Source organism: Phyllopteryx taeniolatus, unplaced genomic scaffold, assembly GCF_024500385.1.
Source record: "Phyllopteryx taeniolatus isolate TA_2022b unplaced genomic scaffold, UOR_Ptae_1.2 contig_150, whole genome shotgun sequence".
NCBI lineage: Eukaryota > Metazoa > Chordata > Actinopteri > Syngnathiformes > Syngnathidae > Phyllopteryx > Phyllopteryx taeniolatus.
In genome coordinates, this window is record NW_026903072.1 from 1 (window position 1) to 18439 (window position 18439).

General features: G+C 45.7%; 8 non-coding genes across 8 annotated transcripts; 4 read left to right on the top strand and 4 right to left on the bottom strand.

Annotated features, from left to right (window-relative positions):
* Nucleotides 1-102: 102 nt before the first annotated feature.
* Nucleotides 103-266, top strand: LOC133473162 (U1 spliceosomal RNA). The gene has a single exon (XR_009786974.1). It is a non-coding gene; the product is annotated as a U1 spliceosomal RNA (small nuclear RNA).
* Nucleotides 267-1573: 1307 nt separating this feature from the next.
* LOC133473164 (U2 spliceosomal RNA) lies at nucleotides 1574-1764 on the top strand. Its single transcript, XR_009786976.1, has one exon. It is a non-coding gene; the product is annotated as a U2 spliceosomal RNA (small nuclear RNA).
* A 2620-nt stretch (nucleotides 1765-4384) lies between these two features.
* LOC133473169 (U1 spliceosomal RNA) lies at nucleotides 4385-4548 on the top strand. The gene has a single exon (XR_009786981.1). It is a non-coding gene; the product is annotated as a U1 spliceosomal RNA (small nuclear RNA).
* A 1341-nt stretch (nucleotides 4549-5889) lies between these two features.
* LOC133473163 (U2 spliceosomal RNA) lies at nucleotides 5890-6080 on the top strand. The gene has a single exon (XR_009786975.1). It is a non-coding gene; the product is annotated as a U2 spliceosomal RNA (small nuclear RNA).
* A 2624-nt stretch (nucleotides 6081-8704) lies between these two features.
* LOC133473166 (U2 spliceosomal RNA) lies at nucleotides 8705-8895 on the bottom strand. Its single transcript, XR_009786978.1, has one exon. It is a non-coding gene; the product is annotated as a U2 spliceosomal RNA (small nuclear RNA).
* Nucleotides 8896-10232: 1337 nt separating this feature from the next.
* Nucleotides 10233-10396, bottom strand: LOC133473167 (U1 spliceosomal RNA). The gene has a single exon (XR_009786979.1). It is a non-coding gene; the product is annotated as a U1 spliceosomal RNA (small nuclear RNA).
* Nucleotides 10397-12986: 2590 nt separating this feature from the next.
* On the bottom strand, nucleotides 12987-13177 carry LOC133473165 (U2 spliceosomal RNA). Its single transcript, XR_009786977.1, has one exon. It is a non-coding gene; the product is annotated as a U2 spliceosomal RNA (small nuclear RNA).
* Nucleotides 13178-14515: 1338 nt separating this feature from the next.
* Nucleotides 14516-14679, bottom strand: LOC133473168 (U1 spliceosomal RNA). The gene has a single exon (XR_009786980.1). It is a non-coding gene; the product is annotated as a U1 spliceosomal RNA (small nuclear RNA).
* Between the last annotated feature and the right edge of the window lie 3760 nt (nucleotides 14680-18439).

Genomic DNA, 18439 nt, shown 5'->3' on the forward strand with positions numbered 1-18439 from the left:
GCTTGCCCGTTTTGTGTATGGTTGTTCACATGCTCATGATGACACCGTCGCTTGACATAGCGTGCGGGTGAATGACTTGCGTGCTTGCGCCAAGTCCAATTCATACTTACCTGGCAGGGGAGACACCATGATCAAGAAGGTGGTTCACACAGGGTGAGGCTCAGCCATTGCACTCAGATTGTGCTGACTCCTGCGAATTCCCCAAATGTGGGAGTCTCGATTACATAATTTCTGGTAGTGGGGGACTGCGTTCGTCCTCTCCCCTGATCGTTGGTTGAAAATAATGAGGATGTTGTTCATTGTAAAAGCTGGAGTGTGCATCATATGACGCCACGGAACTGCAGTATGATCTAATTTCTAGCATACATGGGTTTGCCCTGAGTAGTAGAACCAGTTAGTAATGACGAGATGAAGCTTCATTACATCGTAACGCTTCGGTCATTGGTTCGAGTCATGGTCCATTTCTTGATGCTTCATGTGCACACGAAACCACCTGCTGGCCATGTATATAATCACAGGCAACTGTATCTTCGGCCACGTATTGTGTGATGCATTGCAATTTGGCGTTTGTTGTGGCTCTTGGAAATGACTTATGAATGACAAAAAAAATTTTGATCAAATATTGTGTCGACATGAAATAATAAAATATTGTTTCAACGTACTCTGTGTGTGTAACTGGTAACGGTAGTAATCATATAAAGGTAAATCTAAAAAAAATATAGAAAACTCAATTGATTTCAGTACTCATACATATAGATTCTTTAAAAACTTGGGAAAATACTTTTCAGTGGGCCAATTCCTGCCTAAATTCTACATTAAAAATAAATTCCATTGTTTGATAGTAGTTTGTTACATTATATTCTAGATTCTAGAGGTGGTAAATTTGGAGCTGTCATTAGCTTTAAGCTACAATACTCAAATTATTCATGTGTAAAAAAAATTAAATATTTCAGTGTGTGTGGTGCATCTCTATATGAGTTTCACTTTTTGAATTGAACTACTTCACTAAATTAAGCTTTTGACACTATTATAATTTATTGAGATGTACCACTATGGTAGCTTGTGTAATGTGTTTGTCAACTTTGGAGAATGGCATACCATAAACCCACATTTTCATGGAGCTGCTTGACAGGGTCTATATTGCTGTGTCGAAGGGTCACCCATCGTGCCAAATTCTGAACCACTTCCTGAAGCAGGAAACAGGAAGTAGTTGAGCGAGGCAGGTCCATTGATGTTTTTTCGTCAAAATGTTGAGCAAACAGCTATTCAGCTTGTGGCCACAACATTATACCAGTTATTACAAATAACTCCTTATTTCTTTGGTTGTTTAAGACTTAATACACGGCTAAAGGATATGTGTTAATCTCCGGATTCTATTGGATCGACGTGGACCACGAGAGCAAGGAACACGAGCATCTGACAACATTATTACATAACAGTTGACATTCGTTTCATAATTGTTGTTTGGCGTGTCCATATGTGACTCATCTGTGATTATCATGTCGATATGTGCCACCATAACTTTAGCTTGTAGGCTGGAGAATGAGGTCGTCTTTTCTGGCGTTATGTTGGCATCGCTTCTCGGCCTTTTGGCTAAGATCAAGTGTAGTATCTGTTCTTATCAGTTTAATATCTGATACGTTCCTTATTTGGGCACCATATATTAAATTGATTTTTGGAGCTGGGAGATGGAATAGGGGCTTGCTCTGTCCACTCCATGCATCGACCTGGTATTGCAGTACCTCCAGGAGCAGTGCACCCCCACACTTTGGTCAAAATAAATATCAATTGAGCCATCAATCCAAAGACTTGAACTATATTTAATGCAGTGAACAGAAGGTAAACAAGTGACTTTCAACTCTGGGGTCTGTCTGTTATTCTGACTTTCAGTATTGTACGGAGGCGTATTAAGTTTGGACATGGAGCATAGGAGAAAAGTGACAAGGAATGTTAATTCCTTGTTCTCTGTAAACTAATACACAGAGCAACCCAGTCTGGCTGGTGGACGTCATGGCAGGCAATATGACTTTAGCCCAAGATACTTGAACTCCTCCACTTGGGGCAGGATCTCATCCCCGACCTGGAGAGGGCACGCCACCCTTCTCCGACTGAGGACCATGGTCTCAGATTTGGAGGTGCTGATTCTCATCCCAGCCGCTTCACACTCTACTGCAAACTGCTCCACTGAGAGTTGGAGATCACGGCTTGATGAAGCCAACAGAACCACATCATCTGCAAAAAGCAGAGATGCAACGATGATACCGGACCCCTTCTACGCCTCGGCTGCGCCTTGAAATTCGGTCCATAAAAGTTATGAACAGAATCGGTGACAAAGGGCAGCCTTGGCGGAGTCCAACCCTCAACGGAAACGAGTCCGACTTACTGCCGGATATGCGGATCAAACTCTGACTCGGGTCGGCCAGGGACCCGACAGCCCGTATCAGGTGGTTCGGTACCCTATACTCCCGAAGCACCCCCCACAGGACTCCCCGAAGGACACGGTCGAACGGCTTCTCGAAGTCCACAGAACACATTTTGACTTGTTGGGCGAACTCCGATGCACCCTCAAGGACCCTGCCGAGGGTGTAGAGCTTGTCCACTGTTCCACGGCCAGGACGAAAACCACACTGCTCCTCCTGAACCTGAGATTCGACTTCAGCACCCCTGAATAGACCTTACCACGGAGGCTGAGGAGTGTGATCCCCCTGTTGTTGGAACACACCCTCGGGTCCCCCTTCTTAAAAAGGGGGACCATCACCCCAGTCTACCAATCCAGAGGCACTGTACCCGATGTCCACGCGATCTTGCAGAGGCGTGTCAACCAGGACAGCCCAACAACATCCAGAGCCTTTAGGAACTCCGGGAAAATCTCACCCAGGCCCGGGGCCTTACCACCGAGGAGCTTTTTAACCACCTCGGTGACCTACACCCCGGAGATAGGAGAGCCCGCCTCAGAGAACCAGACTCTGCTTCCTCATGGGAAGGCGTGTCGGTGGAATTGAGGAGGTCTTCGAAGTATTCTCCCAACCGACTCACAACGTCCCGAGTCGAGATCAGCAGCGCCACATCCCCACTAGACACAGTCTTAATGGTGCACAACTTCCCCTGCCTGAGACGCCGGAGGGTGGACCAGAATTTCCTCGAAGTCTTTCTCCATGGCCTCACCGAACTCCTCCAATACCGGAGTTTTTGCTTCAGCGACCACCAAAGCTGCATTCCGCTTGGCCAGCCGGTACCCATCAGCTGCCTCAGGAGTCCTATAGGCCAAAAAGGCCCGATAGGACTCCTTCTTCAGCTTGACGGCATCCCTCACCAACGGGTTCGGGGATTGCCGCCACGACAGGCACCGACCACCTTACGGCCACAGCTCTGGTCGATCGCCTCAGCAATGGAGGCGCGGAACATGGTCCGCTCGGAGTCGATGTCCCCCGCCTAGCCCGGAACATGAGCAAAGTTCTGTCGGAGGTGAGAATTGAAACTCCTTCTGACAGAGGATTTTGCCAGACGTACCCAGCAGACTATCACAATACGTTTGGGCCTGCCACGTCGGACCGACATTCCACGTACCCTAGAGCCAGCTACTGTAGCCGGGGGTCGGATTGCCAAGGTCCCTGCCTTCGGCCACCGCCCAGGTCGCACTGCACCCGACCCCTTTGGCCTCTCCCACAGTAGGTGAGCCCATGGGATGTAGAATGAATGCTTTTTGTCTAAAACGTCACCAAGTTTGTCATGCGCAAAAGCTCTGAGTAGGTGGCAGTAGCAATTTGAGATGCGCAGCCGACTGTTGGAACCGGAAGTCTTTTTAGTGTCTGACATTCGACGAGACGAATGCATTATTTTTGTCAAGAACTACTTCTAATTATGTTTACTTTCGATGTTTTTTAATTAGTCCAATTATTTCTCTTAAACCCGAATGGGTGGACTCTAAATTGCCCGTAGACTTGAATGTGAGTGTGAATGGTTGTTTGTTTCTATGAGCCCTGTGATTGGCTGGCGACCGGTTCAGGGTGTACCCCGCCTCCCGCCCGAAGATAGCTGGGATAGGCTCCAGCAGCCCCCGACCCTCGTGAGGAGAAGCGGTAAAGACAATGGATGGATGGAGGGAGGTTTATATGTTTCTGGGTGTTAATGACCTCACTTTCAACTTATTTTATCCTCTCTCGATGCCGCTGTGCCTTATTGGTATCCATTTACTGTCTCAATTGAAACTGAAATTCTCAAATAGGAAGCATATTTGTTCATGTCTGAGCACACAGTAGCGTTTCATCTAGCGTATGTTCCGGCTTGCCCGTTGTGTGTATGGTTGTTCACATGCTCATTATGACACCGTCGCTTGACATAGCGTGCGGGTGAATGACTTGCGTGCTTGCGCCAAGTCCAATTCATACTTACCTGGCAGGGGAGACACCATGATCAAGAAGTTGGTTCATCCAGGGTGAGGATCAGCTGTTGCACTCAGATTGTGCTGACCCCTGCAAATTCCCCGAATGTGGGAATCTCGACTGCATAATTTCTGGTAGTGGGGGACTGCGTTCGCGTTCTCCCCTGATCGTTGGTTGAAAATGATGAGGATGTTGCTCATTGTAAAAGCTGGAGTGTGCATCATATGACGCCACAGTACTGCAGTATGATCTAATTTCTACCATACATGGGTTTGCCCTGAGTAGTAGAACCAGTTAGTAATGACGAGATGAAGCTTCATAACATCGTAACGCTTCGGTCATTGGTTCGAGTCATGGTCCGTTTCTTGATGCTTCATGTGCACACGAAACCACCTGCTGGCCATGTATATAATCACAGACAACTGTATCTTCGGCCACGTAGTGTGTGATGCATTGCAATTTGTCGTTTGTTGTGGCTCTTGGAAATGACTTATGAATGACAAAAAAAATGTTTGATCAAATATTGTGTCGACATGAAATAATAAAATATTGTTTCAACGTACTCTGTGTGTGTAACTGGTAACGGTAGTAATCATATACAGGTAAATCTAAAAAAAATATAGAAAACTCAATTGATTTCAGTACTCATACATATAGATTCTTTAAACACTTGGGAAAATACTTTTCAGAGGGCAAATTCCTGCCTAAATTCTACATTAAAAATAAATTCCATTGTTATGATAGTAGTTTGTTACGTTATATTCTAGATTCTAGAGGTGGTGAATTTGGAGCTGTCATTAGCTTTAAGCTACAATCCTCAAATTATTCATGTATAAAAAAAATGAAATATTTCAGTGTGTGTGGTGCATCTCTATGATATGAGTTTCACTTTTTGATTTGAACTACTTCACTAAATTAAGCTTTTGACACTATTATAATTTATTGAGATGTACCACTATGGCAGCTTGTGTAATGTGTTTGTCAACTTTGGAGAATGGCATACAATAAACCCACATTTTTATGGAGCTGCTTGACAGGGTCTATATTGCTGTGTCGAAGGGTCACCCATCGTGCCAAATTCTGAACCACTTCCTGAAGCAGGAAACAGGAAGTAGTTGAGCGAGGCAGGGCCATTGATGTTTTTTCGTCAAAATGTTGAGCAAACAGCTATTCAGCTTGTGGCCACAACATTATACCAGCAACCGATTGTTATTACAAATAACTCATTATTTCTTTGGTTGTTTAAGACTTAATACACGGCTAAAGGATATGCGTTAATCTCCGCATTCTATTGGATCGACGTGGACCACGTGACCAAGGAACACAAGCATTTGACAACATTATTTCGATATAAACGTTGAAAAACAACACAGTTGACATTCGTTTCATAATTGTTGTTTGGCGTGTCCATATGTGACTCATCTGTGATTATCATGTCGATATGTGCCACCATAACTTTGGCTTGTAGGCTGGAGAATGAGGTCGTCTTTTCTGGCGTTATGTTGGCATCGCTTCTCGGCCTTTTGGCTAAGATCAAGTGTAGTATCTGTTCTTATCAGTTTAATATCTGATACATTCCCTATTTGGGGACCATATGTTAAATTGATTTTTGGAACCGGGAGATGGAATAGGGGCTTGCTCTGTCCACTCCATGCATTGACCTGGTATTGCAGTACCTTCAGGAACGGTGCACTCCCACACTTTAGTCAAAATAAATATCAATTGAGCTGTCAATCCAAAGACTTGAACTATATTTAATGCAGTGCACAGAAGGTAAACAAGTGACTTTCAACTCTTGGGGTCGGTCTGTTATTCTGACTTTCAGTATTGTATGGAGTCGGATTAAGTTAATAAATTCAATTTATATTAAAGTGGGTTGTGACTTTGCAACATTGGAACGTGCGGGTGACAACAGTTCACCACTGTAGAATGAATGCCATCATCCATCCATCCATTTTCTACCGCGTATCCGAGGTCGGGTTGCAGGGGCAGTAGCTTTAGCAGGGACGCCCAGGCTTCCCTCACCCCAGCCACTTCATCCAGCTCTTCCGTGGGCATCCCGAGGCGTTCTCAAGCCAGCCGAAAGGCGTAGTCTCTCCGGCGTATCCTGGGTCGTCCCCGGGGTCTCCTCCCGGTGGGACGTGCCTGGAACACCTCACCAGGGAGGCGTCCGGGAGGCATCCGAATCAGATTCCCCGGCCACCTCATCTGGCTCCTCTCGATGTGGAGGAGCAGCGGCTCTACTCTGAGATCAGTCCCGGATGACCGAGCTTCTCGCCCTATCTCTAAGGGAGAGCCTGGACACCCTGCGGAGGAAACTCATTTTGGCCGCTTGTATCCGGGATGTTGTTCTTTCGGTCACGAACCACAGCTCTTGACCATAGGTGAGGGTAGGAACGTATATCGACCGGTAAATCGAGAGCTTCGCCTTTCGGCTTAGCTCCTTTTTTACCACAACGGAACGATACAATGTCCGCATCACTGTAGACGCTGCACCGATCCAGTTGTTGATCTCCCGTTCCATTCTCCCCTCACTCGTGAACAAGACCCCAAGATACTTGACCTCCTCCACTTGGGGCAGGATCTCATCTCCGACCTGCAGAGGGCACGCCACCCTTTTCTGACTGAGGACCATGGTCTCAGATTTGGAGGTGCTGATTCTCATCCCAGCCGCTTCACACTCCACTGCGAACTGCTCCAGTGAGAGTTGGAGATCACGGCTTGATGAAGCCAACAGAACCACATCATCTGCAAAAAGCAGGACAAGGGGGAGGGTGGGGCGAGGAAGGTGGGCACACCCCGAGGGAGAGGAGGGGGGGACGGGGTGGGGGGGAGGTTGCAGGCTAGACGCGGGGTAGATGTGGCTGGGAAGATGGAGGGTAGGACACACCGGGTTGGGGATATAGGTGGGGCGATCCTAGGGGGAGCGATCGGGGCGGATGCAGGCGGTGGGGGGGGGGACTGGAAAGGTGGAAGAGGGTCGCGCGGGACGGAAGGTGGGGATCGGGTTACTGAGCGCGGACAGACTACCAATCCCACGCACGGTGGTGAGGAAGAGGTGGGGGATCGACGGGCGAAGCGCGACCGAAGGAGAGGTGAAGGAGCGGGCGGGGGTGGAGGCAGAGAGCAGACGCCGACTCCTGCGGGGTTGGACTTGGCCAAGGCTGCCCTTTGTCACCGATTCTGTTCATAACTTTTATGGACCGAATTTCAAGGCGCAGCCGAGGCGTAGAAGGGGTCCGGTATTATCATTGCATCTCTGCTTTTTGCAGATGATGTGGTTCTGTTGGCTTCATCAAGCCGTGATCTCCAACTCTCACTGGAGCAGTTCGCAGTGGAGTGTGAAGCGGCTGGGATGAGAATCAGCACCTCCAAATCTGAGACCATGGTCCTCAGTCAGAAAAGGGTGGCGTGCCCTCTGCGGGTCGGAGATGAGATCCTGCCCCAAGTGGAGGAGGTCAAGTATCTTGTGGTCTTGTTCACGAGTGAGGGGAGAATGGAACGGGAGATCGACAAGTGGATCGGTGCAGCGTCTACAGTGATGCGGACATTGTATCGTTCCGTTGTGGTAAAGAAGGAGCTAAGCCGAAAGGCGAAGCTCTCGATATACCGGTCGATATACGTTCCTACCCTCACCTATGGTCAAGAGCTGTGGTTCGTGACCGAAAGAACAACATCCCGGATACAAGCGGCCAAAATGAGTTTCCTCCGCAGGGTGTCCAGGCTCTCCCTTAGAGATAGGGCGAGAAGCTCGGTCATCCGGGACTGATCTCAGAGTAGAGCCGCTGCTCCTCCACATCGAGAGGAGCCAGATGAGGTGGCCGGGGAATCTGATTCGGATGCCTCCCGGACGCCTCCCTGGTGAGGTGTTCCAGGCACGTCCCACCGGGAGGAGACCCCGGGGACGACCCAGGATTCGCCGGAGAGACTACGTCTTTCGGCTGGCCTGGGAACACCTCGGGATGCCCACGGAAGAGCTGGATGAAGTGGCTGGGGTGAGGGAAGCCTGGGCGTCCCTGCTAAAGCTACTGCCCCTGCAACCCGACCTCTGATAAGCGGTAGAAAATGGATGGATGGATGATGGCATTCATTCTACAGTGGTGAACTGTTGTCACCTGCACGTTCCAATGTTGCAAAGTCACAACCCACTTTAATGTAAATTCAATTTATTAACTTAATACGACTCCATAAAATACTGAAAGTCAGAATAACAGACAGACCCCAGGAGTTGAAAGTCACTTGTTTACCTTCTGTTCACTGCATTAAATATAGTTCATGTCTTTGGATTTATGGCTCAATTGATATTTATTTTGACTAAAGTGTGGGAGTGCACCGTTCCTGAAGGTACTGCAATACCAGGTCGATGCATGGAGTGGACAGAGCAAGGACCTATTCCATCTCCCGGTTCCAAAAATCAATTTAACATATGGTCCCCAAATAGGGAACGTATCAGATATTAAACTGATAAGAACACATACTACACTTGATCTTAGCCAAAAGGCCGAGAAACGATGCCAACATAACGCCAGAAAAGACGACCTCATTCTCCAGCCTACAAGCCAAAGTTATGGTGGCACATATCGACATGATAATCACAGATGAGTCACATATGGACACGCCAAACAACAATTATGAAACGAATGTCAACTGTGTTGTTTTTCAACGTTTATATCGAAATAATGTTGTCAGATGCTTGTGTTCCTTGGTCACGTGGTCCACGTCGATCCAATAGAATGCGGAGAATAACGCATATCCTTTAGCCGTGTAATAAGTCTTAAACAACCAAAGAAATAATGAGTTATTTGTAATAACAATCGGTTGCTGGTATAATGTTGTGGCCAAAAGCTGAATAGCTGTTTGCTCAACATTTTGACGAAAAAACATCAATGCCCCTGCCTTGCTCAACTACTTCCTGTTTCCTGCTTTAGGAATTGGTTCAGAATTTGGCACGATGGGTGACCCTTCGACACAGCAATATAGACCCTGTCAAGCAGCTCCATAAAAATGTGGGTTTATGGTAGGCCATTCTCCAAAGTTGACAAACACATTACACAAGCTGCCATAGTGGTACATCTCAATAAATTATAATAGTGTCAAAAGCTTAATTTAGTGAAGTAGTTCAAATCAAAAAGTGAAACTCATATCATAGAGATGCACCACACACACTGAAATATTTTTTTTTTTTTATACATGAATAATTTGAGGATTGTAGCTTAAAGCTAATGACAGCTCCAAATTCACCACCTGTAGAATCTAGAATATAACGTAACAAACTACTATCATAAAAATGGAATTTATTTTTAATGTAGAATTTAGGCAGGAATTTGCCCTCTGAAAAGTATTTTCCCAAGTGTTTAATGAATCTATATGTATGAGTACTGAAATCAATTGAGTTTTCTATATTTTTTTTAGATTTACCTGTATATGATTACTACCGTTACCAGTTACACACACAGAGTACGTTGAAACAATATTTTATTATTTCATGTCGACACAATATTTGATCAAACATTTTTTTTGTCATTTGTCATTTCCAAGAGCCACAACAAACGCCATATTGCAATGCATCACAGAATACGTGGCCGAAGATACAGTTGCCTGTGATTATACACATGGCCAGCAGGTGGTTTCGTGTGCACATGAAGCATCAAGAAATGTACCATGACTCAAACCAATGACCGAAGCATTACGATGTTATGAAGCTTCATCTCGTCATTACTAACGGGTTCTACTACTCAGGGCAAACCCATGTATGCTAGAAATTAGATTATACTGCAGTACCGTAGTGTCATATGATGCACACTCCAGCCTTTACAATGAGCAACATCCTCATTATTTTCAACCAACGATCAGGGGAGAGCGTGAACGCAGTCCCCCACTACCAGAAATTATGCAGTCAAGATTCCCACATTCGGGGAATTCACAGGGGTCAGCACAATCTGAGTGCAATAACTGAGCCTCACCCTGGGTGAACCACCTTCTTGAGCATGGTGTCTCCCCTGCCAGGTAAGTATGAATTGGACTCGGCGCAAGCACGCAAGTCATTCACCCGCACGCTATGTCAAGCGACGGTGTCATAATGAGCATGTGAACAACCATACACACAACGGGCAAGCCGGAACATACGCTAGATGAAACGCTACTGTGTGCTCAGACATGAACAAATATGCTTCCTATTTGAGAATTTCAGTTTAAATTGAGACAGTAAATGGATACCAATAATGCACAGCGGCATCGAGAGAGGATAAAATAAGTTGAAAGTGCGGTCATTAACACCCAGAAACATATAAACCTCCCTCCATCCATCCATTGTCTTTACCGCTTCTCCTCACGAGGGTCGGGGGCTGCTGGAGCCTATCCCAGCTATCTTCGGGCGGGAGGCGGGGTACACCCTGAACCGGTCGCCAGCCAATCGCAGGGCTCATAGAAACAAACAACCATTCGCACTCACATTCAAGTGTACGGGAAATTTAGAGTCCACCCATTCGGGTTTAAGAGAAATGATTGGACTAATTAAAAAACATCGAAAGTAAACATAATTAGAAGTAGTTCTTGACAAAAATAATGCATTCGTCTCGTCGAATGTCAGACACTAAAAAGACTTCCGGTTCCAACAGTTGGCTGCGCATCTCAAATTGCTACTGCCACCTACTCAGAGCTATTGCGCATGACAAACTTGGTGACGTTTTAGACAAAAAGCATTCATTCTACCTCCCATGGGCTCACCGACTGTGGGAGGGGCCATAGGGGTCGGGTGCAGTGTGAGCTGGGCGGTGGCCGAAGGCAGGGACCTTGGCGATCCGATCCCCGGCTACAGTAGCTGGCTCTAGGGTACGTGGAATGTCGGTCCGACGTGGGAGGCCCAAACGTATTGTGATAGTCTGCTGGGTACGTCTGGCAGAATCCTCTGTCAGAAGGAGTTTCAATTCTCACCTCCGACAGAACTTTGCTCATGTTCCGGGCTAGGCGGGGGACATCGAGGCCGAGCGGACCATGTTCCGCGCCTCCATTGCTGAGGCGGTCGACCGGAGCTGTGGCCGTAAGGTGGTCGGTGCCTGTCGTGGTGGCAATCCCCGAACCCATTGGTGAGGGATGCCGTCAAGCTGAAGAAGGAGTCCTATCGGGCCTTTTTGGCCTGTGGGACTCCTGAGGCAGCTGATGGGTACCGGCTGGCCAAGCGGAATGCAGCTTTGGTGGTCGCTAAAGCAAAAACGCCGGTATGGGAAGAGTTCGGTGAGGCCATGGAGAAAGACTTCCGGACGGCTTCGAGGAAATTCTGCTCCGGCGTCTCAGGCAGGGGAAGCTGTGCACCATCAAGACTGTGTCTAGTGGGGATGTGGCGCTGCTGACCTCGAATCAGGACGTTGTGAGTCGGTTGGGAGAATACTTCGAAGACCTCCTCAATTCCACCGACACGCCTTCCCATGAGGAAGCAGAGTCTGGTTCTCTGAGGCGGGCTCTCTTATCTCTGGGGTGTAGGTCCCGGGCCTGGATGAGATTCGCCCGGAGTTCCTAAAGGCTCTGGATGTTGTGGGGCTGCCCTGGTTGACACGCCTCTGCAAGATCGCGTGGACATCGGGTACAGTGCCTCTGGATTGGTAGACTGGGGTGATGGTCCCCCTTTTTAAGAAGGGGGACCCGAGGGTGTGTTCCAACTACAGGGAGATCACACTCCTCAGCCTCCGTGGTAAGGTCTATTCAGGGGTGCTGGAGAGGAGGGTCCGTCGGGAAGTCGAATCTCAGGTTCAGGAGGAGCAGTGTGGTTTTCGTCCTGGACAGTGGACCAGCTCTACACCCTCGGCAGGGTCCTCGAGGGTGCATGGGAGTTCGTCCAACAAGTCTTCATGTGTTCTGTGGACCTGGAGAAGCCGTTCGACCGTGTCCCTTGGGGAGTCCTGTGGGGGGTGCTTCGGGAGTATGGGGTACCGAACCCCCTGATACGGGCTGTCAGGTCCCTGTACGACCGTAGTCAGAGTTTGATCCACATATCCGGCAGTAAGTCGGACTCGTTTCCGGTGAGGGTTGGCTGCCCTTTGTCACCGATTCTGTTCATAACTTTTATGGACCGAATTTCAAGGCACAGCCGAGGCGTAGAAGGGGTCCGGTATTATCATTGCATCTCTGCTTTTTGCAGATGTTGTGGTTCTGTTGGCTTCATCAAGCCGTGATCTCCAACTCTCACTGGAGCAGTTCGCAGCGGAGTGTGAAGCGGCTGGGATGAGAATCAGCACCTCCAAATCTGAGACCATGGTCCTCAGTCGGAGAAGGGTGGCGTGCCCTCTCCAGGTCGGGGATGAGATCCTGCCCCAAGTGGAGGAGTTCAAGTATCTTGGGCTAAAGTCATATTGCCTGCCATGACGTCCACCAGCCAGACTGGGCTGCTCTGTGTATTAGTTTACAGAGAACAAGGAATTAACATTCCTTGTCACTTTTCTCGTATGCTCCATGTCCAAACTTAATACGCCTCCGTACAATACTGAAAAGTCAGAATAACAGACAGACCCCAGGAGTTGAAAGTCACTTCTTTACCTTCTGTTCCCTGCATTAAACATAGTTCATGTCTTTGGATTTATGGCTCAATTGATATTTACTTTGACCAAGGTGTGGTGGTGCACCATTCCTGGAAGTAGTGCAATACCAGGTCAATGCATGGAGTGGACAGAGCAAGCCCCTATTCCATCTCTCAATTCCAAAAATCAATTTAATATATGTTCCCCAAATAGGGAACGTATCAGATATTAAACTGATAAGAACAGATACTACACTTGATCTTAGCCAAAAGGCCGAGAAGCGATGCCAACATAACACCAGAAAAGATGACCTCATTCTCCAGCCTACAAGCCAAAGTTATGGTGGCACATATCGACATGATAATCACAGATGAGTCACATATGGACACGCCAAACAACAATTATGAAACGAATGTCAACTGTGTTGTTTTTCAACGTTTATATCGAAATAATGTTGTCAGATGCTTGTGTTCCTTGGTCACGTGGTCCACGTCGATCCAATAGAATGCGGAGAATAACGCATATCCTTTAGCCGTGTAATAAGTCTTAAACAACCAAAGAAATAATGAGTTATTTGTAATAACAATCGGTTGCTGGTATAATGTTGTGGCCAAAAGCTGAATAGCTGTTTGCTCAACATTTTGACGAAAAAACATCAATGCCCCTGCCTTGCTCAACTACTTCCTGTTTCCTGCTTTAGGAATTGGTTCAGAATTTGGCACGATGGGTGACCCTTCGACACAGCAATATAGACCCTGTCAAGCAGCTCCATAAAAATGTGGGTTTATTGTATGCCATTCTCCAAAGTTGACAAACACATTACACAAGCTGCCATAGTGGTACATCTCAATAAATTATAATAGTGTCAAAAGCTTAATTTAGTGAAGTAGTTCAATTCAAAAAGTGAAACTCATCATAGAGATGCACCACACGCACTAAAATATTTCATTTTTTTTATACATGAATAATTTGAGGATTGTAGTTTAAAGCTAATGACAGCTCCAAATTCACCACCTCGAGAATCTAGAATATAATGTGACAAACTACTATCAAACAATGGAATTTATTTTTAATGTAGAATTTAGGCAGGAATTTGCCCTCTGAAAAGTATTTCCCCAAGTGTTTAAAGAATCTATATGAATGAGTTCTGAAATCAATTGCGTTTTCGATATTTTTTTTAGATTTACCTGTATATGATTAATACCCTTACCAGTTACACACACAGAGTACGTTGAAACAATATTTTATTATTTCATGTCGACACAATATTTGATAAAAAAAAATTTTTGTCATTCATAAGTCATTTCCAAGAGCCAAAACAAACGCCATATTGCAATGCATTACACAATACGTGGCCGAAGATACAGTTGCCTGTGATTATACACATGGCCAGCAGGTGGTTTCGTGTGCACATGAAGCATCAAGAAATGGACCATGACTCGAACCAATGACCGAAGCGTTACGATGTTATGAAGCTTCATCTCGTCGTTACTAACTGGTTCTACTACTCAGGGCAAACCAATGTATGCTAGAAATTAGATCATACTGCAGTACCGCAGCGTCATATGATGCAGACTCCAGCGTTTACAATGAGCAACATCCTCATTATTTTCAACCAACGATCAGGAGAGAGCGCGAACGTAGTCCCCCACTACCAGCAATTATGCAGTCGAGAATCCCACATTTGGGGAATTCGTAGGGGACAGCACAAACTGAGTGCAATGGCTGAGCCTCACCCTGGGTGAACCACCTTCTTGATCATGGTGTCTCCCCTGCCAGGTAAGTATGAATTGGACTCGGCGCAAGCACGCAAGTCATTCACCCGCACGCTATGTCAAGCGACGGTGTCATAATGAGCATGTGAACAACCATACACACAACGGGCAAGCCGGAACATACGCTAGATGAAACGCTACTGTGTGCTAAGACATGAACAAATATGCTTCCTATTTGAGAATTTCAGTTTAAATTGAGACAGTAAATGGATAGCAATAATGCATAGCGGCATCGAGAGAGGATAAAATAAGTTGAAAGTGAGGTCATTAACACCCAGAAACATATAAACCTCCCTCCATCCATCCATTGTCTTTACCGCTTCTCCTCACGAGGGTCGGGGGCTGCTGGAGCCTATCCCAGCTATCTTCGGGCGGGAGGCGGGGTACACCCTGAACCGGTCGCCAGCCAATCGCAGGGCTCATAGAAACAAGCAACCATTCGCACTCACATTCAAGTCTACGGGCAATTTAGAGTCCACCCATTCGGGTTTAAGAGAAATAATTGGACTAATTAAAAAACATCGAAAGTAAACATAATTAGAAGTAGTTCTTGACAAAAATAATGCATTCGTCTTGTCGAACGTCAGACACTAAAAAGACTTCTGGTTCCAACAGTCGGCTGCGCATCTCAAATTGCTACTGCCACCTACTCAGAGCTTTTGCACATGACGAACTTGGTGACGTTTTAGACAAAAAGCATTCATTCTACATCCCATGGGCTCACCTACTGTGGGAGAGGCCATAGGGGTCGGGTGCAGCACAACACTCAATGCAATTTCTCCTAGCGTTTATGGCAGAGACTGTATGGTGTGTAAAGAGGCACCCGAGGTTTACGAACATCTTGTCCTCGGGTGCAGAGCCGTCCGTGAGTTCCGTTCTAGGTTGGAGGATCTCCTCGCAAGGAGGCTGGGCCTGAGGCTTCCCCCCCCCCCCCCCCGGTGGCACGTGAGGCTGGTGATCATAATGTCGGGTTTTTCCTTTTTGGTTTCGTCTCATCATCTTTCTCGTCGTCAGTATCATTGCAGGCCATCAATAGACCAGCCATCCGGTTACTTCTGGCCATTGCTCGTCACATGGTCATCGTCACGAGGAATATCTACTTGCATGACAAGGGCACCGGTGATCATTGGGCGATCTTCAAGGCTCAAGTTGAATCCCACTTTACTCTCCTACATGCCTGCTCTGCCAGCCGTTTTGTGGACTGTATCGCAAAAAACAATGGCCTTGTGAGAGTTTCACAGACTGGTCACCTCATTTTGTTTTTAAGTTTGATTACATGTACATATTGTAAATAATGAATTTTTTGATAATAAAAAAAAAAAAAAAAAAAACGTCCGATCTCGGAAGCTAAGCAGGGGCGGGCCTGGTTAGTACTTGGATGGGAGACCGCCTGGGAATACCAGGTGCTGTAAGCTTTTTCACTTTAGATTCTCGTGGAATCATTTTTTTATCGGTGGTTGACAAAAATTATAATGCAGTCATTCTCTCTCTTATGACTTACCGTCTCTTTATTAGGAGACAGAATCTACACGTACCTTTTATAAACATCGTTTCTCCTTTTCCGACAGTAAAAAAAAAAAAAAATCGACACACATATATCTCCATATATATATCTATATATCTATCTATATATATATATTAGTATCACGTGATACGTCACAATTTTATCACATCAGTGCTTTTAATTAGCTCGAGGCTAAGGATACGAAGGTATGGATCATGAAATGATTCGTAATTATTGCACATTATTGTGTGGACCTCAAAGCCAGGGTTTATGAACCCGAACCACTTCCGAGGAATACATTACAGTCGAGTGAATGGCAGTATTAGTAGGAGTAGATTAGATAGAGTAAATTCAATCAGAATCAGCAGAATCAAAATCAGAATCCTATATTTGCCGAGTATGTCAGAAACATACAAGGAATTTGTCTCCGGTACTTGGAGCCCCTCTCGTGCGACAACGGATAGCCATTTGACAGAAAATACTTTGGAGACATAATCACATTAGACCAAAGTACGGAGAGTCACTGAGCAATGAAAGGTTACCAGTAATGTGGTCATGTCGATGCAAATTTTGTGTTATTTTTTATTTTTTGACAATTGTGCAAATGATGCAGAGTCCTCTAGCAATTTAGAGCAATTTGAAATGACTGATCGAGCAATAATCTGGTACAGTGACAATTGTGCAAAACGTGAAGAGACTTCGAGAAATTTAAGCAGTATAAAGCGAATCGTAGTGCGATAATCTGGAACAGTGTCCATTGTGCAAATGGTGCAGATACTTCTCAACCACATGAGTGGCCAGTATTGGTCAACAACAAATATGCAAATTCTGCAGAGTGGCGAGACTACTACAGTGAATGCACGAATAATGTATAATTGGCCCGGCAGAGATGGGACAACAATCTCAAGACAAATTGGCAGCATGTTACAATGCAATTGTAAGTGAACTGTTTAAGAAGTTAACGGTAAGCGGGACGAAGGTGGTGGAATGTCTGCTAGTTTTTTTTGCATTGTTCGATAGCACTTGCCTGGGGGAAGGAGCTGGAAGAAGACAATTATATATGACTCGTGCACTCACTGTAGTAGTCTCGCCACGCTGCACTATTTGCATATCTGTTGTTGACCAATACTGGCCACTCATACCAGTAGCATCTGCTCCAATTGCACACTGATTGAAGAGAATCTGCAACATTTGCACAATAAACATTGTCCCAGATTATCGCACGACTCGCTTGAAGTCTCGGCGCCCTTTGCACAATGGTCATTGCACCGGACTATTGCAATATTAGTCTTTCGAACTGCTCTAAATGCGAGAGGACTCTGCATCTTTTTGCACAATTGTCAAAAAAAAATGTACCGGCATTACCAGATAACTAGCAACCCTTAATTGCTCAGTGACTGTTTTTTGTCAACGTCTTTATGTCTCAAAAGTGTTCTCTGTCAATTGACTGTTGTCGTACGAGAGTGGCTCCAACTACCAAATGGGAGACTGCCTGGGTATACCAGGTGCTGTAAGCTTTTTCACTTTAGATTCTCGTGGAATCGTTTTCTTATCGGTGGTTGACCTAAATTATAATGCAGTCATTCTCTCTTTTATGACTTACCATCTCTTTATTAGGAGACAGAATCTTCACGTACCTTTTTAAACATCCCGTATCTCCTTTTCCGACAGTAAAAAAAAAAAAAAAAATCTATACACACATATATCTACATATATATATCTATATAGATATATATATATATATTAGTATCACGTGATACGTCACGATTTTATCACATCAGTGCTTTTAATTAGTTCGAGGCTAAGGATACAAAGGTATGGATCTTTAAATGATACGTAATTATTGCACATTATTGTGTGGACCTCAAAGCCATGGTTTATGAACCCGAACCACTTCCGAGGAATACATTACAGTCGAGTGAATGGAAGTATTAGAAGGAGTAGATTAGATAGAGTAAATTCACTCAGAATCAGCAGAATAAAAATCAGAATCTATATTTGCCGAGTATGTCAGAAACATAAAAGATTCATTGGCTGTTGGATTTATTTTACCCAACATTATAAAAAATAGACACAAAAGGAATGAAGACACTGGTTTCTTTTTCTGATGAGGAGGGCGTATTGGAGATTGTTCAGATCACGGTCTCTCAACACGCTCTAACCAATCTCTCCCGTCGCTCCTGCATTTATTTGAAAATAGGAGGGTTTTTCCCAGACATAATGTTCTAAACAATAAGACACAACAACACAACAAAAACAGCAATTGAT